Source organism: Perognathus longimembris, chromosome 21 (assembly GCF_023159225.1).
Source record: "Perognathus longimembris pacificus isolate PPM17 chromosome 21, ASM2315922v1, whole genome shotgun sequence".
In the NCBI taxonomy this organism is placed as follows: Eukaryota; Metazoa; Chordata; class Mammalia; order Rodentia; family Heteromyidae; genus Perognathus; species Perognathus longimembris.
The window spans coordinates 30,274,504-30,296,022 of record NC_063181.1 but is presented as its reverse complement, the minus strand read 5'-3'; the positions used below and the strand labels follow the sequence as shown (position 1 = coordinate 30,296,022).

Genomic DNA, 21,519 nt, shown 5'->3' with positions numbered 1-21,519 from the left:
AGGCTAAGATTGGCCAAACAACTCAACAGTGATGGCAGCAGTCTGGTGAGGACCTGGACTAAACCAGAGGACAGTAAACAGAATAAACAGCAATAGACCTAAGAACCACCTAGATGTGAAAGTAATGGACAACGAAGACTCAGGGTAAATGAAAAATGTGATCAACTATGTTAAGAGAAAGGAGATTATACACTTTACAAGTATTTAGTTGTGTAATCTCAACCTTTTTTTTCCTTCTTCAGTGCTAGGGATGGAACCCAGGGTTTTAAGCACACTCAACTATTTTTACTAGGCCTTATGTAGGACAGCAACAGAAAGCCCTTGAAATGCTTTTGGTTTGCTGAGAACCGATAACAAATTACAGTAAAAGGTTATAAGTACCAACATAGAGGTAGAACAATGAAAGCAGACTAGGAAATAATCAACTGAAGGATAAGGTGTCAGAAAGTAATTTCACAGAATTACCAACGATTTTATCTCTTCTAGGAGTACTTAACATGAAACTCACCGAATGAAGATTTCCAAAAAGTAGAAGGTACAGAACTTGATTTAGAAGAGGAAGAATGAGCTTAACTTGGAATGTACTGAGCTTACTAAAATGCTAACGGAACATGGAACATCCACACATCAATGCCTATGAACATTATGATATAGGAATCTGAAGTCCACAGAAAGACTGGTCTGAAGATAAATATCTATAAGCCATACAAATATATAATACATACACAATGACATTAAAAGCCATCAGAGTTGATGACTCTTCCCATGAAGAATGTGAAGAACAAAGACAGCTTAGATCACAACATGAAATGGCTGGTAGAGGAAATGCTTTTCTAAAGAGGAAATGGTTTAGTGACAGTTGGGTAGAATAACAACAAAATGTCCAACATAGAAAATAATTAAAGTGTCTAATTCAAACAAGCAGTGTTCACCCAGAGATTAAATGAGAAACCTTTCAATTACTTATTCTGGCTGCAGTAGTAAAAGCAGAGAAGTCTTCATAAAGGAGTGAACACTTGAAAGAAACCCTAATGAAGACCTAGAAAGAAGGTAGAAGCTAGGTCATAATATCTGAGCTTTATCCTGTGGCTTCTAAGATACCACTAGAAGATTTATTTTTATTATACGTTTTTCTTTTTCTTTTTTTGCAGTACTGAAGTTTGAACTCAAGGCCTTTTAAATAGGATTGTGTTTTTGTCTGAAATCCAACTCAGAACACAATCCTGATAAAAAGACAAATGACTCCAAAAGCAATACTTACAAAATAATTTGGTGTAAACCAACTGAACAACTCATAGGGGGAGAGGGGAATGGTGAGGGGGAGGGGGGAAATGAGGGAGGAGGTAACAAATTGTACAAGAAATGTACCCACTGCCTTACATATGAAACTGTAACCCCTCTGTACATCACTTTGACAATAAATAAGTAATTATTAAAAAAAAAAAAAGAACACAATCCTGAACACACAGCTTCTCAAGTAGCTGAGATGACAGGAACACTCCATCATGTGTAGCTTACTGATTGAGATGAGGTCTTACTGACTTTTCACTTGGGCTAACCTCTAACCAAAATTCTCCTGATCTCTGCCTTCTAAGTAGCTGGGATTACAGTCATGAGTCACTGTGCCTAGTTTACAATCTGGAACTTTAAACATGTGCCTTCACTGGAATATTACTCAGCCACAGAGAAAAAGGAAATTCTATCATATGCTGTAACATGCATGAAGCTGGAAGAAACAACATTATATGAAATTAATCAAACACAGAAAGACAAATACTGTATTTTTTCACTCAAATGTGGAAGCTAAGTCAAATAAAGGCACTGATCAAAGAATACTGAAATTGTATAGAAATCATTTTCAGTAGTAAATAGAAAATGCATCTATAAGGTCTATTTTCTTTGACATTACAGACCAATATTTTTTAAAAGACAGTTTTCTCAGCTACCAAAACAAAACTGAATCAGAGAAATACTACTACTACTCATAATAATACTATCATGACATTTTTAACTAAGTGATCATTTCAGCTTAATTTTTTAAAGTGAAATTTGGAGCCCAGTATAGTAGTACATGACTATAACCCAAGCAAGCTATTTGCAGGAGGATGGCTAGTTTGAAATCAGGCAAAATTAGTTAAGATCACATTTCTCTTTGTGAGCGTGCGCGCGCGCACACACACACACACACACACACTTAAAAGAAAGAAAAAAGTCAAAGGGACTAGCCTGTAGCTAATTAAGAGATCTGGTAAATTAAAAAGATTTAGAAATTAACAGGTATTACAAATTGAATATTTTCAAATATAAAATAAAGTTAAAAAGAAAAAGGGCTTTGAGGCATAGCTCAAGTAGGTAGGGAACCTGCCTATATCCAGGACTTGGAGTTCAATCTCTGGTACCAGAAAAAAATAAATGTGCAATTGGGGAAAAAAAATAATGTACTTTAGGAGTTGTTTTAGCTGATAAAAGTTATAAAAAATTTTAAATGTTAAATCATCTAGATTAAAACAATCTATAAAGATTTAGTAACACTGCTAATCAATACACAGTGTTTTTTGAATATGTGGAACTATTTGTCAAGAATATGAAAAAAACTAAAATTCTGTAATATTCTCATTCCCAATCTATTAATAACCATGAAGAAGCCACTGGAACAGGGCTTAAACCACATTAGGCCAGGTGCCAGTGGCTCATGCCTGTAATCCTAGCTACTCAGGGAGGCAAAGATCCGAGGATTGTGGTTCAAAGCTGACCAGGGTAGGAAAGTTTGTGATTATCTTCTCTTCAATAAACTACCATAAAGCCTCAAGTGGAGCTATGGCTCAAGTGGTAGAGTGTGAGCCTTGAGCAAAAATAAATAGATAAATAAATAAGCCTCAAGGACAGTGCCCAGGTCCTGAGTTCAAGCCTGGATATGTGAGCACAAACATGCATGCACAAACATACACATACACATACAACTATATTGGATCTCTAGCTGCTGATGGATCACATCTGTAATCCTAGCCACTCAGGAAGTTGAGATCTGAAAATTATAGTTCATAGCCAGCCAGGAAAAAAAAAATCCAAAAGACTCTTATCTCCAATTAGCCAGAAGTGGAGGTGTGGCTCAAGTGGTAGAGAACCAGCCTTGAGTAAAAAAGCTAAGAGATAGGACCCAGGTCCTGGGCCACAGTACTGGCACAAAAGCCAAAATACTGGCACAAAAGAAAAATATGTAAAGACAAATAATATGCCTATAACCACTATTCCCGGACTTATTCAAGCCTACTCCTTTTGTCTCATTGGTCCCACAATCTATATAAAGTAAACTCATTCTTACAGCTAATAAAACAAGAAAGATTGTGGCAGGTAACTTTACATACCATTAAACACCGGAACCAGGATAAACTGTTGAAAAGTAAACCAAAGCACATTATTCAGCTACCCTAAACTTTCTAGTCCCATAGCTTCCATCTCAGATGAAATGCCACATAAACTACAAGGTCCTATGTGACCTGGATATCCCATGTGACCTGGATATCCCCCAATATATACAAAATTACCTCTCCGGCCTCATCTCCTTTTATTCTCATCCTCCTAAATTCCACTCAAGCTTCTTTGCTTCTCTTTTCTGTAAATTATATATGCCATGGGCAGAGACTATGTAATTGCTTCTCTGTGTATAAAATGTTCTTTCCTAGATCCTTCTCAAAAGGGATTTCTCTGTATAACCAACTAACACATTTCAAAGCACTCTTCCCATCACAATCCCTCCATGATTTTGTTTTCCTTTTGCCCTTTTCACAACTTATTGTGTGTGTGTGTGTGTGTGTGTATTTACCCTCAACTAAATGCAAATGTTTTGAAAACTCTGATTTTTGTCTGTCTAGGATGTCATTTCTAGTACTGAGAGCAGTGCTTAGCACCTAACAAGCATTTGGTACATATTGTAAAATTGATTAAATTACCTTGCAGAACTAGAAATAATAAGAAAAAATCATGTACTGCATGGAAAGAATGATGAGTTGGGTATAAGCCTGATAAAAGTTATATGCACGTCAAAAATAATCACAGAAATACATAAATGCCACACTGGTTAACAAAAGCAATCTCTGTGACTCCACAGCCTCTGTAACTAAATAAGACTTCTTTCACAGCAAGCTACCTCCATTCAACTCAAAAGTAGGGGATACTTCAAAGAGTAACTCAGATTGCACTGTGTGTACATTGTCCAAAGTCACTTTAAGCACCATGTTATGATCCCCCAAAACATCACTAGATGGCAGCATTGAAGCAAACATACAGAAAATGTTTTGCTAAGGAGAGTATTTTGACTAGAGCTTTGGGAAATACAGTAACTTCAAAAATCAGAAACAGCAAAAATTCTGTTAATGACTTCTGTTCCACTTGTATGTTTTCTCTGTTCTTAAATACTAACAAGTCAAGAACTTACTGTAGCCAGGCACAGTTATACATGCCTGTAATTCCAGCAACCTGAGAGGCAAACTGGAAGGATCTCAGATCAAAGCTGGCCCAGGCAAAAAAGTTATCAAGATCTCATTTCAATCACTAAGTTTGTCATGACAGCTATGCAAGAGGCTGTAGATTAGAGTCTGAGGCTCTTGGGGAAAAAAGCTAAAGACCATACATGCAAAGTGTCAAAAGCAAAGAAGGGCTAGGGGCATGTCTCAAAGAGGTAGAACACAATGTACGGCCAGCATGAGGTACTGAGTTCAAACCTCAGTATTACAAAAAAACAAAGTGTATAAAATTACCTTCAGGTTATGTGTATAAAGTATATTATGACATATAAATGAACTTAGTATTTAGACTCCAGCCTTATTCCCAAGGTATCTTATTATGTATATGCAAATATTTCAAAATTTAAAAAAAAAAACTCTGAAGTATGAAAACACTTTTAGTCTTATGCATCTCAGATAAGAAAAACTCAATTTGTATGTGACATCTTTGGGCTTACCAAATTTCCTAAGTTTTAAGGTCACTGGAAATTACGAGAATTGATAGCCAATTAACTAATATTAATGGCCAATATTAAAAGAGTATGGAAGAGCCAAGCATAGAGGCATAGTGGCATGTGCCTGTAATCCCGACATTCTGGAAGCTGAGGCAGAAAGATCACAAGTTCAAAGGTAATATTTAGTTGGGGTCAGCTTGAACTACATGGCAAGATCCTGCCAATTAATTAGATAAAATAAGAGTATTAAACAAGTACATAATTCATATATTACCTGTAACAAACACTAAGCAACAAATATCTGTATTGTTTTTCCATAGCCATAAATACAAAGTATTAAGTCATATAACACAAATTTACATTCAACTATAATTACTGAGTCATTTTTAACATCAAATGGTATACTGCAAAATGAAATATATACTATGACTCCATTTCTGTGATATACCTAGAATAGGTATATCTAATGGATATAGAAAGTAATGGAAATACAAAGTAGAAGAAAGTTTATCAGATGCTAGATATGGTGGTAGGTCTGGTTGAGTTACTGTTTAATGAAAGGTAAATTATGTGTGAGATAAAATATTGGAAATGGATAATGGTTGGTTTACAATACTGTGAATACCTTTGGATTGTACATTTTAAATGATTGAAGTGATCATTTTATGTTAAAAATGCCATTCTAGGGCTGGGGATATAGCCTAGTGGCAAGAGTGCCTGCCTCGGATACATGAGGCCCTAGGTTCGATTCCCCAGCACCACATATACAGAAAACGGCCAGAAGCGGCGCTGTGGCTCAAGTGGCAGAGTGCTAGCCTTGAGCGGGAAGAAGCCAGGGACAGTGCTCAGGCCCTGAGTCCAAGGCCCAGGACTGGCCAAAAAAAAAAAAAAATGCCATTCTAAAAATATAGGACCAAATGGAATATTTCTCATATCTCACAAGCAGATGATTTCAGTAACAGGTCAACATTCATGAAGCAAAAAGCAATCATTTGTCCTCACCTTAAAGCTGCCATTTCTATATATTTTTGTAGGACGCCTTTACTGTATCTTGTATACACTAATATGCACTTGTATATACTAATAAACCCATGAGTGAAAAAGTCAATTTTTAATAATTAAATTTTATCTATTTAAATATTTGCCTTTTTTACTTTACCAACATGAATACTGGTTATCTCTTAATATCGTGGCATAAAAGTAACTCTCTTATTATGCCTTACCAATTCTCTTCCAAGATAAGCCTAAAAATCAAAATCAATCCATCAAGCACTGCTTAGTCTCAAACTGAAAACTCTTTATGACCACCATGTATCTAGCTTACTCTGTGTATGGACCACCATAAACTTCTCTTAAATATATCCTAAAGCTACAAACTACATCAATTCTTCTTTGAATCTTCTAGTGGTTCCAAAGTGTTTATTTATCCTGACCCTTCCTCTCCTACAATTACAATCAAGTAAATTTAACTTTCAATATCTGCCACTGAAGCACTTTATTATATATAATAACTACCCAAAAGGCAAAGAAGAATGTCTTAGAAGAGTGCGAAAGTACACTATTCTTAGGCAGGCTGGTGTGAAGAAGGAAACTAGTTCAACTGCTGAGTACTAGGAACTAGGAAAAATGCTAGATTTTCCAATTATCCAATGTACAAGACGTCTGGTAAATAGTACTATTTGGTGAGCACTGTTCTGCACTTATCAACATCAGAAAAATCAAAACAAAATCCACAAAAAATAACTTGATAGCTAATAAGTACTACTCATATCCACTTACACCACAAAAAAAAAAATCTGCAAGTACATGAGCCATTAGAGGGAATCTTTGCACAATTAATTATCTTTAGTATTATAAAGAAAATAAAGTATCAGGTATTCATGTTAAGAAATACTTTGTTGAAAAGATGAACATTCTGCCCTCTGTTTTAGTTTTATCAAATTCTCCATGCCTAACTCCATGGCCTTTTAAACTTCAGCTCCTCCTAAATGCTTTCTGACAGTTTAGAATTCCATTTTTTTATCTTTTTTAGAAAAACAGTCAAGATAGCCTGTTAAGCAGAAAACACCCTTGTATGTAAATAAGTACTTACTGAAATTTATAAAATACAGTGCTACAAAACTATGCTTAGCTCCAGATAGGTTTTTCAGCTACTTACTCAAAGCCTTTTATAGACTTTATAATCTGGAACTATACACTTTAAACTATTTAAATTCTTCAACATCCCATTTAAAGCACTCTATTACTGAATTCATTTTGTTATGATGAGTTTTTTCAATGACTTCTACAACTAGACAGAAAATAATACTGGCAAAAAAGTTAATAACATAGACAATTTCAATTAACAGTTTTACTGTAAATTTAGATTAGAAAACAATCCCTTGCTAAAATACTATAATTTGTTTTTTGAGGGGTGGTGTCAGTCATGGGGCTTGAACTCAGAACTCAGGGCCTGGGCACTAGCCTTGAGCCAGTGCTCCACTATGTTGAGCTACAATGACACTTCCAGTTTTCTGGTGGTTAATTGGAAATAAGATTCTCAGACTTTCTTACCTAGGCTGGCTTTGAACTGTGATCCTCATTTCTCAGCCTCCTGAGTAGCTAGAATTACAGGCATGAACCAAATTTCCTATTTTTAATCAGAAGGAACATTAAAAACAAAAATACATCTTTTTGCTGAACTTAAATTCAACACTAAGAAATTATAAAGGGTTATTTTCTTTTCCAATGATTAAGCATTATGTGAAAGCCCCACTTCCTGCTTAAAGATACTTCACTTTCCTCATTCATCTAAATTCAGTTTTTCCAAATTGTGATCACCTCCCCCTCTTCTTTCAACTTTAGTTCTTCATTTTATATGCTTCAAGATCTCACCTAACATCATATGCAACCTCCTACACGGACTGACCTCCTATAGTCTTTATTTCCTGTGATTTTTTCCTGCATACTGCTAACAGATTAATCCTCCTGAAATATTATTTATACACAGTAATTCACTGGGCTCAAAACTTACACAAGATAATCTATCATCAATTCCTACAAGCTCATTATTAAATTTCCTTCTCCAATACCAAACCACTTTACTCACTCTACTTTCCTGTACTTTCAATCTAGTTACTTGTCTTCAACAGTTATATTTAGGTTATTTCTCCAGATTATTTTACCCCTTCCTCAAAGGACATGATGTCCTTACCTGTTAGAATCAGCTGCAGTAACCCTTAAAAACAGATTCTGACACTTCTATTATCGCACTGGCAAGTTACTTAACCTCTTTGGTATAAACAGTTTCAATAATGTATTCTTGGGGTGGGGGGTGGGGGTGTCAATCCCCAGGCTTGAAACTCTGGGCCTTAGGCAGCTGTTACCTTTTTTGCTCAAAGCTAGCTCTTTACCACTTAAGCCATAGTCCACTTCCAGCTGTTTGGTAATTAATTGGAAATAAGTATCTCATCGACTTTCCTGCCCTGACTGGCTTCAAACGGTGATCTTCAGATCTCAGTCTCTTGAGCCACCAGCACCAGATTATAGGCAACTTTTAAATAATCTTAAGAGATTAAATAAGAAACAAATTAAGAAATATCCAACAAATACTGGTTTCCAGTTTATCCTCCAAAAGTTACTTTTGTTAAATGACTGCCAGTTCTTATCTCAGGGTAAATTTTTATTTTATTTTAACTCCCCAAAATAGGAATGATTGAAATTTGAAGTAATATAGACTAAAATATTCCTATAGGTGATATTTATACAACTTTTAAAATTCTTTTTGTACATACACACTTACCACACTGTGAAATACCACTAATTCACTAATGATGTGTGAGCACAACAACATTAGCAAAAGAATATTTTATATGCTAAAATATATGCTTTGGAGGTGGAAATCATGAGATTATGGTTCAAAAGGCCAGCCCAGGAAAGAACTTGACAAAACACCATCTCAACCAATGGCTGGGCACAGTGGCGCACACCTTTTAGCACAGCTATGCAGGAAGCACAAAGGACAGTCACAGTGGTATGTGCCCTTCATCCCAGGCAACATGTGGAAGCACAAGTGAGGAGAATAGTAACTCAACCTGCCCAGGCAGAAAGCAAGATGCTACTTGGAAAATAACCAATGGAAAAGGGTCGTGGAGGACTCAGTAGCTCAAATGGTAGTCTGTTTAAGCAAGCACAAGGCCCTAAACTCAATCCACAGTACCTCCCAAAGATAAAAAAAGAAAAAAAGCTTTCTCATTCATTACACTTTTAAATATTCTAGTTGTAAACATTTATTCCTGCCAAACTAAGGTTTAAATAACATCATTTTCTTTAAGACCTATCAAGAATAATAATTAATATATATCTGATAGAATAACCTGTTCTGCTAATATCAAGATCATGGTATTCCAAATTGAAAGAAACCTTCAAAAACCATCATATAATCTTCATTTTTACCAAAGCTGAAATCACTGTCAAGGGCATGACTTATGAGGTGGCATTCAAAACCAGGTAGATACAAGGGTCAACACAGTAACTCAGGCATACAATCTATATCTGAAATTATTCTTTAAGACAAGAAAAACAAAAATGAACAAGACCTGTGCTGGTAGTTCATGCCTGTAATCCTAACTATTCAAGAGGCTTTGAACCATGATCAAAGCTTTTCTGGGTAGGAAAGTCCATGAGACTCTTATCTCCAAGTAACTACCAATAAGTTGGAGGTGGAGCTGTGGTTCAAGTGGTAGAGTGTTAGACTTAAGCAAAAGAGCTCAGGGACAGTGCTCTAGACCTGAATTCAAATCCCAGGAACAGCACAAACACAACAAACAAACAAAAAAATCAAAAGAATGGACAAATACACAAATAGAAAACGTTAGGTTTCCATTTCTAGTAAATGGTGATATTCACGTGGCAAAATTTAACAAATATTTAAAGCTGAAATTGACCAGACACTCTCCTGCCTTCTTTAAAAAATAGTACTCTTGCCGGGTGCTGGTGGCTCACTCCTGTAATCCTAGCTACTCAGAAGGCTGAGACCTGAGGATCTTGGTTCAAAGTCAGCCCAGGCAGGAAAGTCTATGAAACTCTTATCTCCAATAAACCACCAGAAAACCCAAGTGATGCTGTGGCTCAAGTGATAAGAGCACTAGCCTTGAGCTGAAAAGCTTAGGGACAGAGCCCAAACCCAGAGTTCAAGCCCCAGGACCAACAGAAAGAAAAATAAAAGACTAGTACTCTTCATAGCAATAATAAAATCAATCCTTTACCCATTAACACTTGCAGAATATTTAGGGGTATACTATAACAGGTTCCTAAGTGTAACTAAAAAGAGTAGTAAGCCTTACTATTTTCCCATCTCACATTAGCATCTCTGTAACCAAGTACAGAAAAACTATTGGGGGTCGGGGGTAGGGGGAACAGGAGGGGAAAAATTGGGAGAAAACAAGGTAAGAGGTGACACTGTTCAAAAAGAAATGTACTCTTTAGGGCTGGGATGTAACTCAGTGGCAAAGTACTTGCCTTGCAAGTGCAATGTCTTGGGTTAGATCCCCAGTACCAAAAAAAGAAAAAGACCAAAAAAAAAAAATTCGTTGAAAAAAAAAGAAATATATTCTTTATCTGACTTATGTAACTGTAACACCCCTGTATATCACCTTTACAATACCAATAAAATAAATAACTTCTGCCTCTGAAACTAAGAGAGTATGCACGAGTCAAATGTAGGAGAGGGTTGGAACTTGGGGAAGGAGATGACTAATTCCTAGAAGTATAGAGGAGAGAGAGAGAGAGAGAGAGAGAGAGAGAGAGAGAGAGAGAGAGAGAGAGAGAGAGAGAGACTCAAAGACTTTCCTGCCCAGGATGGTTTCGAACAGAGACCCTCAGATCTCAGCCTCCTAAGTAGGATTAAACGCAAGCCCGGCCTAGCTGCCATTTTTGTAATATATGTACTATTGTAATCAAACACCCTTAATGCCTGCATCTTTAAGTTACTTTTTGAATTATTTGTTTGCTTATTTCTTTGGGTCTTTTGAGGGTACTTCATTCTCTATGTAGACCAGGCTGGTCTTGAACTTGCAATTCTCCTGCTTCAGCCTCTCAAGTGCTGGAGGCATATGCTACCATGCCTGGAAGTTTATATTTCTTGAACTAGGATTACTGGGTCAAAAGATGTATACATTTCTAAGAGGTTTGATACATACTGCCAGACTGGATTAGGCCATGCTATGAAACTTTGACTCCTGATTCCAAGCTCATCCTTCTGTTGTCTGTTTTATGCTGCTGGGCTCCGATTCTGCACTGTTCTTCTCCTCTGAAGGCTAGTTTTCCATTAAGCTCCATTATCAGGGAACACAAGAAGACTGGAAAGTAAAGATGACAAAAGAACAAATTTGTTCCTTTTGGCCTGTCTCCTATTCCTATCAGTGTTACCTTTTCTAGCTAGCAAAGCCAATCATGTGTGGTCTCAGTTTCCTTTCTGTTTTCTCAGGATTAGACTCCTAATATTCCTTCATAAAAACTATTAGCAGCAGGGCAATGCGTCTTCTTCAGATGAGAGAAAGGGATGAATTGAGTCCCAACTTCTCAAACCTTTGAAAAACCCAAACATTTCTTATCCTCTCAGCCAAAGTGGTAGTAGCTGCTTGAAATGCGTCTCTGTGTTATTTCAGTGCTCAGTTAAAAGAGGTTAGAAGAGAAGAAACCATGTATACAGGCAGAGAGAAAATGTCACGAGAAGATACAGCAAGAAAGCAGCAATGTGGCAAATAAGTAGAAAAGCCTCACCAGAAAACAAACCTTGCCAGCAGCATCATGTGACCATCTAGCATCCCAGAGAAAACAGATCTATGTTGTTTAAGTCACATAGACTATGGTACTGTTATGAGGCCCTATGAAGCAGAAAAACCTAATCATTGAACTCACCTCACATTAGTCTCATTTTTAATGTTAACTTCCACATACTATTATCAATATTATTTATCATGTGTAAAGACATTGAGTTATGTGCTAGAGAAACAGATATAATATAATAAAACTAGCTACCTGCTGCTAGGTCTAACAATCTAGCTGCAAAAATAGGACATAATCAAGAAAAGCGTATTGTTACACAGGACATGTTGGAGAACAATTAAATAAGAATACTATATTTAAAGGTGTCAAATGAAGCAACTCAAAATAATCCTTTCAACTGCAATAAGCCCAAAAGATTCAGAAGAAGAAGAAAAAGAGCATCTCACCTTATTTTTCTAAAAAAACTATATAAAGCTCTCATTAACAGGCAAACTTGTTTTTTTTTAGTCTTAGATTCAAGCTATGTCACCAAACTAGAAAGAAAGAAAAAGATAATTTTTAATCTCTAAAATCACAGGCATTCTATACTCAATACTCAATCTTATTAATAGTCTTCTGGGCATTTGTGCTCGTGGCATGCTCCAAAAGTATCAGTACTTCCACATATTACAAAAACCATACAGTAAGGGCAACCCTTTTGAGCCTCGCTAGCCTCTTTCAGTTAAACAATATATCTAAGGTTCATTTGTAGTAATGGCTATGTTCAATCTGTTCCCTTTGGTTGCTAGTAATGGTATAAAAGTTGTATGGATGGACAGCAGTTTCACTTATCCACTTCCTAGTTGAACATTTTGTTATCATGAGTAAAGCCACTATAAATATTTTTTAAAATCAGTACTTTATATTAAACTATCTTAAAAGTTCTTTGAGAAGATATCTCTCTTCCTAAAGATAAAAAAACATTTTTTTAAAACTTTTTGCCAGTCCTGGGGCTTGAACTCAGGGCCTGGGCAATGGGTTTCCTGAGCTTCTTTTGCTCAAGGCTAACACTCTACCACTTGAGCCACAGTACCACTTCTGGCTTTTCCTGCTTATGTGGTACTGAGGAATCGGACCTAGGATTTCATGCATGCTAAAGCAAGCCCTCTACCACCAAGCCACATTTCTAGCCCCCAAAAATATTCTTTGAAAAGCAACATAATTACAGGAAGCTATGAGCACTTTATCTTCTCTCTCTCTCTCTCTCTGTCTCTCTCTCTCACACACACACACACTCACACAGGCATACACTATGTCAATATTACATCAAATTAAACCAGAGGTAAGGGTATTTCATCTTCTATACTACTTCTGAAACAGTACAAATAAAGCCTTACGTGGTTAACAAGTTTGAAGCCTGAGGACAGTAGCTTTCAAAAGAAAAGACAGTAGGATAAGGGTAGAGAACACAGTGACGTAATGCTCAACAAGGAAAACCAGTAAGTGCAGGCTGTGCATGCATTCACGCCTGTGTGTGCATGCGCACACAAACATGCGCACATACGTGCACGCATGCGCGCGCACACACACACACACACACACACACACAAGAGAAGCAAGGTGGAAGCAACTCGCTTGGTTTCCAGCTCCAAGTTTTTGGCAAACATTCAATTCCTTCTGCTGTCTTCCTAGCCAGAGCATTTATCTGTGTAATGTCGCCTGATCTAGGGAGGGAATGAGGTTGAAAGGAGGGGCATGCGAAGCAAAAAACTCTTTCACAGGCTTCCAGCCCCTCTTTACATGCTGTTAAGTATACAAAGATGTCTAGAAAGCCAATGTGTTGTACCAATTGAAATACTGCCAGCAAAAGTGTGCGCTCTCCCTCCCCCACTGTGCTTTGTGTGTGCAAGCATGTGCGTGCACACATGTACCACATACACACATGCACATATTCTACCCAAAGAACAAGTGCAGCAAAAAGAAAAGGCTATAACTAAAGCCTTGATCATAAAAAGACGCCCTTCCAAAATTATTTAGTCCTATAAGGAAATAACTTCTGTAAAAACACCTTACTTGGTCTGCAAGGCCAACATACAAGCACATACTACCATAGAAACAAGCTAATAATGTTTCTAAGTACCAAGAGTATCCGATCAAATAACATTTACCTAATAGAAATCTACCACTTTTCTAAGGACTATGGGGGAACAAAATATGTATTTTTTTAAGAAACAGTTCAGAGCCAGGCACAACGGCTCAAGCCTGTAATCCTACCTACTTAGGAGTCTGAGATTGTCAGAGTGTGGTTTGATGCCAACCTGGCCAAAATATATATATGTTTTCAAGATTCTGGACCAATGATTGGGTATGGAGATATGTGTCTGTTATTCTGGAAACATGAGTACAAAAAAGAAGGATCCAGTTCAGGCCAGCCTTTGCATAAAGAAAGACCTATCTCAAAAAATAACCAACACAAAAAGAGCTGGTAAAATAGCTCAGTGTTAGAATACCTGCCTAGCAAAGAGGACCTCAATTCCAATACTGCCAGACCCTGAAAAAAATAAAGCTAGACAGTGTCTAACACTAAAATCCTAGGCTATGGGCTAGCTACTTAATTTGAAGCCAGGTGGGGTAGAAAAGTCAAAAAAAAACTTTATATCCAAAATAATCAACAAAAAGCAGAGCAAGAGGCATGAATCAAGTAGGAGAGTGTCAACCTTCTAGAAAGCAAGAGCCCTGAGTTCATATATCAGTGCTGCTGAAAATATAAAGTACAGTTTTGTCTACCTAGAAAAGTTTGCTGCTCTGACATTTCTGTTGCATTCACAACAATAGCACTAATGAAATCAAACGTGTAATTGTATTCTCAAATTAAGAAATGAAAATTCATAACTCATATACAGTCAGGTTTATTAGTTTCCTATAAATGAATGTCAACCCCATTATACATTGTTACTATTACCAAATATAATACAGAAAAAATAGGAAAATAACCTTAAAAAGCAGCCAATTTACTCTTACTCAAATTACTCAACTTATTCTAATTTATTCTACAATTTATTTATTTGTAAAATAAAAATACATGACATAATTATTTTAAAACTTTCTTTTAGTTCTTAAATATACCACAGGGTTTCCTCTTTTCAAAGAGCCAAAACAACTAGTTAAACCTAATCGTAATGAATAATCACAAGAGTAATCATAAAAAAATAGAAAATAATAAAAGCTAATGACTGGTATAGAATAGTTAGAATTTAAGTGTGTGGACCAAGTTCTATGAGACACCAAACTGTGTTTTCAGGATTTGGAATCTAAAAGGAGGTGAAACTAAGAAAGTTCAAAAACAGCAAAATTTCTCCTGAGATTGTTTATTTGGATTTGAATTGTTAACTTTATAACCCAAATCAATTAACCAAACTCCACAGTCAGTACTGCATCCTCATTTTATTGATAAGAACAAGATATTAAGCATTGAAAACATGTGTATATTTGGTACTATTTAATCCCCAAACATCTCCTCAGTCTAGTATGACTGATTTATACAGAGTCAGGCAGACTAATAAAAAAGTATACAATACTATAAGCATGCTGAGTTATCTACACATTGAGTTACAAAACTCCCCTATTTAGGATCATCTAAAGTCTGGATTTACAACTCAAAAATCCTAAAGCCCAGTAACCAGAAACAAAACCCTGTCCTCAGGTAATATTTTAATACTGTTCTTCGTTTTGCTTTTTTGCCAGTCCTGGGGCTTGAACTCAGGGCCTGAGAGCACTGTCCCTGGCTTTTTGCTCAAGACTACCACTCTACCACTTAAGCCACAGTGCCACATCTGGCTTTTTCCATATATGTGGTGCTGAGGAATTGAACCCAGGGTTTCATTTATACAAGGCAAGCACTCTACCACTAGGCCATATTCCCAGCCCATTAATACTGTTCTTAAGATAGTACTGTGAAGGAAGAATTCTGAGATAATGAAAATGTCCCAATATAGTAATCCACTACATGCAGGTTAGTGGGTATCTAAACTGTAGTAGTGGGCTGGGAATATGGCCTAGTGGTAAGAGTACTTGCCTTGTATACATGAAGCCCTGGGTTCAATTCCTCAGTACCACATATATAGAAAAAGCCAGAAGTGGTGCGTTGGCTCAAGTGGTAGAGTGCTAGCCTTGAGCAAAAAGAAGCCAGGGACAGTGCTCAAGGCCTGAGTTCAAGCCCAGGACTGGCAAAAAAAAAAGGTAAAATGTAGCTAGTTTCTAGTCTTAATTTGTTTTAACTTTACTGTAAAACTAAATGTCTACATGAGGCTAATGGCAACTGCATCAGCACAGGTCCAGAAAAGTCTATAGGGATGGAAGTATTAAAACTGTAATTTTAGCCAGACACAGTGGCTCAATCCTATAATCCTAGCTACTTGGGAGACAAAGCTGGGGGACAGCCCTGGCATACAAGTGCATGAATCTCCATCTCAACCAATGGCTAATCATAGAGGCACATTCCTATTATGCAGCTACTAGGGAACCACAATAGTTCATGTCTGTCATCCCTGACATCGCAAGGAAGCACAAGTAAGAAGATCATAGCCCAAATTGGCCTGGGAATAAAGCAGAACCCTACAAAAATAATTAATATGGAAAGGGACTAGAAGCATGATTCAAGTGATAGAATACTTACTTGTCTGGCAAACAAAAGGCCTTGAGTTCAGTAGGTAGAAAAGGCACTATGATTTTTAAGAAGAATAAAGCAATATAAAAGATGAAGTCTACGTTTTTTTTTTACTATGACATATGATATTTTAATTGCTTATTTTAGTGGTTTAAGACAGGTCTCACTATGTAGCCCAAGCAGTCTTGAATTCAAGATCCTCCATTATGACCAGATCAACAGGCAAGTTCTCATATAAGATCTACAGTATATAACTCAATGGACAGCACACATGCAAAGCTGGCTTTTAAGCCAGGAGCCTCCCATTATATTGCATCCTTCACCTTTTAATATAGTGCCTTTTATGTAATCAGTTACTGAAAACCCATTAATGAGAACACTACATATAATCACTTCAAAACTGAGAGAATCAGTCAGTTGGTTATACTGGGTCTCTTGTTTATAAAATGAAGGTAACAGAAGATAGGCTGTTTGACTTAAAAAAGGAACTGTAAAGTAATTTGAGAATTAAACCTAGAAAGGCCTTCTGGTTACTACACATAAGACTAAAGCTTTTTAAATATTATTCTTAGTGCTGTTATTTCAGAAAATCTCACAATAACTATATTCCCACTGAGCAGCCACATACACTGTGCTAGTATAGACGGGGAATAGAGAATAACAACAACATCTACATGAGTAAATAAAACAACAGGAAAAGGTGACCTACTTGTGGAGAAGGAGGGCTAAACTGACTAACATATGTGTGTCTGCATGATTTTTATACCCTTTACAAAGTTTTAATGTGCTTTTCTAAGTTTTTCTACAAAGTATTCAATATTAATATCATTTGTCAAAAAATACAGGACTTGAATTAACTTTCATAACTCCAGTTAATTTAAATTCCATGTACTCAATATCTCATTAAAGAAAAACAACAACAACAACAACAATTTTCCTGGGTGATAAGCTTATCTTCAGAACCAGGCTTTTTACATACTTACTGCCTTACCAATTAATCTTAATTTAGGTATTCCCATTAACAACTCCCTTATTTGAACATAAAAATAGGGACAAAATTCTTCGGCATGTACTTATTTCTAAAATTTTTGCTTCATCCTAGTTTACTCAAGCCTAAAAAACTAATCCTAAACTAGGTGCTCATACTTGGCAGGAAGATATTGGGGTACTACAGTTAAACTACAGTTAAAGACTCTATCTCAACCAATGGCTGGGTGCAGTAGTATGTACTTGCCATCCCAATGACACAGGAGAAAAAAATACACAACTAGGAAGATCACAGGGCTGATAGAGTAGCTCAAGAGGTAGAGTGCCTGCCTCACAAGTGCAAGGTCCTGAATTCAAAACTCCAATTACCACACCCCCCCCACACACACACAAAGCTTAATCTTAAAGCTTCATCTTTTCAACCTACTCTCAAAATGTGTACTACTCAAAATGTGTACTATTATTACCTATGAATCGGCAAGCACATGTAAACCTACCTGGGAGAAACCTTTCAACACTAGTGCAAAAATATACATAACCAGCCAGTCATCAGTGGCTCACAACTATATTCCTAGCAAATCATGAGGCTGAGATCTGAGGATTGTGATTCAAAGCCAGCCTGGGCAGGAAAGTCCACAAGACTCTTATCTCCAATTAACCAACAAAAAGCCAGAAGTAGATCTGTGGCTCAAGTGGTAGGGCACTAAACTTTGAGCAAAAATGCTCGAGGATTGCACCTAGGCCCTGAGTTCCTCAGTACTGGCACACAAACCCTCCAAAAAATTTTCATAACCAATTAAGATTAGGTCAGAAGCTTAGAGCATTAAGTCCATGTACCTACCAAGTGAGCAACTATATATCAAAGCATGCTGGGCTGGGAATGTGGCTTGGTGGTAGAGTGCTTGCCTGGCATGCATGAAGCCCTGGGTTCAATTCTTCAGTACCACATAAACAGAAAAAAACAGAAATGGTACTGTGGCTCAAATACTTGAGTGCCAGCCTGGAGCAAATGAAGCTCAGGGTCAGTACCCAGATCCTGAGTTCAAGCCCCAAGACTGGCACAAAGCAGTACTAAAGCACGGTACTAGTCAAGTGTGGAAAAGCAAAAAAAGAATGGGGTTCATAGTCAATGGTTTCAACCTGACCCATATAAGGCAACTAGAATTATTAAATTATGGCGTAAATATAAAAATCTTGGCTTGCCTCAAAAAGATTCAACAAAGCCCAGAATTTGGGCTGGCTTCCTCTTCCCAATCCCAAACACTCAATCTCAAAAGCACCTTCTTCTACAATACCTCTGTTCATCACCTTTACAAAAGGTACTACCTGGCAGTACACTGAGCTCCATAGAGACAGCGCAGGGGCAAGTGAGAGCTGGACGGACACCGAGCGACTCTGTGCCTCACAGAGGAAAAACTAAACATGGGCAAAGGAGATCCTAAGAAGCTGAGAGGCAAAATGTCATCATATGAATTCTTTGTGCAAACTTGCCGGGAGGAGCACAAGAAGAAGTACCCTGATGCCGCCGTCAACTTCTCAGAGTTTTCTAAGAAGTGCTCAGAGAGGTGGAAGACTATGTCTGCTAAAGAGAAAGGTAAATTTGAAGACATGGCCAAGGCGGACAAGGCTCGTTATGAAAGAGAAATGAAAACCTACATCCCCCCTAAAGGGGAAACAAAAAAGAAGTTCAAGGATCCCAATGCACCCAAGAGGCCTCCTTCGGCCTTGTTATTGTGTTCTGAGTATCACCCTAAAATCAAAGGGGAACACCCCGGGCTGTCTATTGGTGATGTTGCAAAAAAACTGGGAGAGATGTGGAACAACAATGCTGCAGAAATGCCTTATGAAAAGAAGGCTGCTAAGCTGAAGGAAAAATATGAAAAGGATATTGCTGCCTACTGAGCTAAAGGAAAACCTGATGCAGCCAAAAAGGGGGTTATGAAGGCTGAAAAGAGCAAGAAAAAGAAGGAAGAGGAAGATGATGAGGAAGATGAAGAGGATGAGGAAGAAGAGGAAGACGAAGAGGATGAAGATGAAGAGGATGATGATGAATAAGTTGGTTCTAGCGCAGTTTTTTTCTTGTCTATAAAGCATTTAACCCCCCTGTACACAACTCACTCCTTTTAAAGAAAAAGAAATTGACATGTAAGACTGTGTAAGATTTGTTTTTAAACTGTACAGTGTCTCTTTTTGTATAGTTAACACACTACCGAATGTGTCTTTAGATAGCCCTGACGTGGTGGTATTTCAATAGCCACTAACCTTGCCTGGTACAGTATGGGGGTTGTAAATTGGCATGGAAATTTAAAGCAGGTTCTTGTTGGCGCACAGCACAAATTAGTTATATATGGGGACGGTAGTTTCTTCATCTTCAGTTGTCTGATGCAGCTTATACGAAATAATTGTTGTTCTGCTAACTGAATACCACTCTGTAATTGCAAAAAAAAAAAAGTTGCAGCTGTTTTGTTGACATTCAGAATGCTTCTAAGTAAATACAATTTTTTTTAAAAAGTTACTACCTTACTATATATACGATAGTCTGGATTTATACCTGCTGTCTTAGCTATTCCTTTCATATCAGAGGTGACCTGATTTGCAAGGCAAATTATATGATATCCCTAACCTTCAGAAACTTAGCAATCATTGCCAGCCAGTTTTATAAACCATTTGTGGTCTACAATGTGTCCAATCATTCTTGACATCAGATTTGTCTTGACCTTAAATTTCTCATATCTGGTTAAGAAAACAGTAAATAAGCAGGAAGGTCAAAGGGCAACTGTTAGAAAGGAACAAATGCAAGAAGGGTAAACGCAATAGAGCAACATAAAAATGAATGCCACAGCTAATGCTTGCACACTATGTCACTCAGTCTATTCCATCTGGCTAAAATGCTATAGAAAAGTACACTACACTTCACTGGCTACTGTGTTAAGTTAGGATTAAAAATTATTATTATTAGTTTCCATTTATGCCTCTTCTTGGATATAATTTCCTTTCAAAGACAATATGAATGAGTATAGTAATCAATACTAGAATTGATACATTTTCAAAAAACAAAAAGAGTACTATGTGAGACACCATCACATCAGTTAACTACTGTGTTTCTATCAACCTGTACCCTAAAAGGGCACTACTCCAGATTAGGCCAATGGTAAAAATTCATTCATTCAAACCCACTTACATACTTAACCATATGCCCTATACTGACTGTTTAAGGAACAGGGATACAGTAGTAAATAAGATAATGTTCCTAAATTCATTTAGTTTATTTATAATCTAACAAGAAAAAGATAAGAAGTAAAGTACTGGATAATACTCAGTTGTAGTAAGTAGCTTGTAGAGCAAGCAGGGAGCTTGAAATGAGATAAGAGTTAAGGGGGAGTAAAGAGGTAACATTTAAGCAGAGACCTAATGTAGTCTTGCAAAGGCTAGAGCAGTAAAATGCCACATATACAAAGGTCTCAAGAAGAGAAATAGCTTGTGTTGTTACAAAATAATGACCAAAGGTGATAATACGGATAGGAGTGAAAGGGACATTTTTTTCTATAGTATAGGGTTTAGAATTAAGACCTTGTACTTGCTACACGAATGCTCTATAACTTGAGCCATATCTTAACCCCTTTTGCTTTAGTTATTTTTCAAGTAGGGCCTCACATTTTTTCAAACTGACCTGAACTGTGATCCTCCCATTTATGTGCCCCAAGTAGCTATGGTGACCATGCCAGTATATTGGCTGAGATAGGGCCTCCATAACTTTTGCCTGAGCTGGAATTGAACCTGAATCTTTCCAACCTCCGCCTCCTAAGCAGCTGGGATAACAGGTGTATGCCACTCCCACCCCAGAAAATGACCTTTAAAAAAAAGAAAAAGAAAAAAATCCAGGAGGAACCAAGGTAGACTCCTGACTTTGATAAAGGGGTGATTTATTCAAACTGTATTTTTTTTTAAGAGAGTCTGTTTTGTTAACATTGATTTTGAATTAAGATCAGCCAGAGTGACTACCCTAGGGATCTGCATGTCTCTATGTCAAACCAAAAAAAGTCCATTCCCAGGGATTTTCTGAGCTAAATTTGCAAAGATTCATTTCCCTCTCTAGAGTTGTTAACACAGATCACCAACTGCCATCTCCAACTACAAACCCTATCATATGAAAACATTTGTC

At 37.1% G+C, this 21,519-nt stretch overlaps 1 protein-coding gene and 1 pseudogene across 3 annotated transcripts in view; one reads left to right on the top strand and one right to left on the bottom strand.

Annotated features, from left to right (window-relative positions):
* Positions 1-21,519, bottom strand: part of Kat6a (lysine acetyltransferase 6A) — a 120,804-nt gene that overhangs the window by 59,929 nt on the left and 39,356 nt on the right. The gene's annotated exons all lie outside the window — the stretch shown is intronic.
* LOC125339320 lies at positions 18,756-19,485 on the top strand (annotated as a pseudogene).